Genomic DNA, 831 nt, shown 5'->3' with positions numbered 1-831 from the left:
TAATAATGAGGATGTATCTTTGATTTCCGTCAGCATCCGGAACATAGTCTAAAACGTATTCTAATTCGGGCGATTTAGCGTATCCAAAGTTTTAATGCGACGCCATTTTGTCCACACTGTGAGGCTACAAGTCTTAGGTGGAAAAGTCTTTTTCTGAAACGTTTAACACTTAAATGTATTTTTATTTTTAATTACAGAAAATTATTTTTATGGATTATCCTATGCATGCTTCGTGATACCTCTAATTTTAACCCCGTGCTTTGATGAATTTACTTTTATTAAAAGGGTCTCTGAATTAATGTGTAAAAAAACATAGTAAATCAATTACCTTTAACTCACCAGTTTTATTTTGTTTCATATACCCAAGGAATACGAAAATACATGTATAGTAAAGCCTGGAAAACAACTTAGAGGAATAATGATACACACATTCTGCCTGTTGATTTTTATTAAATGCAGCAACGGTAAGAGCGGGGAAAACAAACTCACACCCACAGAGAAACTCCTGAAACACATTTTAACTCTGAGATAACAAAATGATATAAAAAAAAGAAAGAATGAAGGCGTAAACGTCGCTTTCGGACACGGCAATACCGCACAAGCCACGTGACAGGCATTCCGGGAACGACCTCGTTCGAATGCAATGGAGATTGGCATCAAAGGGAACGAGACGCTTGAAAAAGTGTACATATATCTTACTAAGCTTCAATTAATTTTCCATCGACGTAGATGATGAACTGAAGGTAAGTACTGATGTAAAAGGATAAAAAAGAAGCTTGGCGATGTAACTATTCAATCCCCAGAAGCCATAGAGAATAACGATCAGTTGCG

The 831-nt window shown here is 36.1% G+C and overlaps 1 protein-coding gene across 1 annotated transcript in view; it reads right to left on the bottom strand.

The window, feature by feature from the left end:
* LOC119590534 (protein Skeletor, isoforms B/C-like) overlaps positions 1-831 on the bottom strand; it is a gene marked incomplete at its 5' end in the record, with an annotated part of 50,087 nt that overhangs the window by 29,632 nt on the left and 19,624 nt on the right.

The sequence above is a fragment of the Penaeus monodon genome, chromosome 27 (genome assembly GCF_015228065.2).
Source record: "Penaeus monodon isolate SGIC_2016 chromosome 27, NSTDA_Pmon_1, whole genome shotgun sequence".
Lineage (NCBI taxonomy): Eukaryota > Metazoa > Arthropoda > Malacostraca > Decapoda > Penaeidae > Penaeus > Penaeus monodon.
The sequence above is the reverse complement of the archived record's forward strand: the minus strand, read 5'-3'. Positions and strand labels throughout refer to the sequence as shown.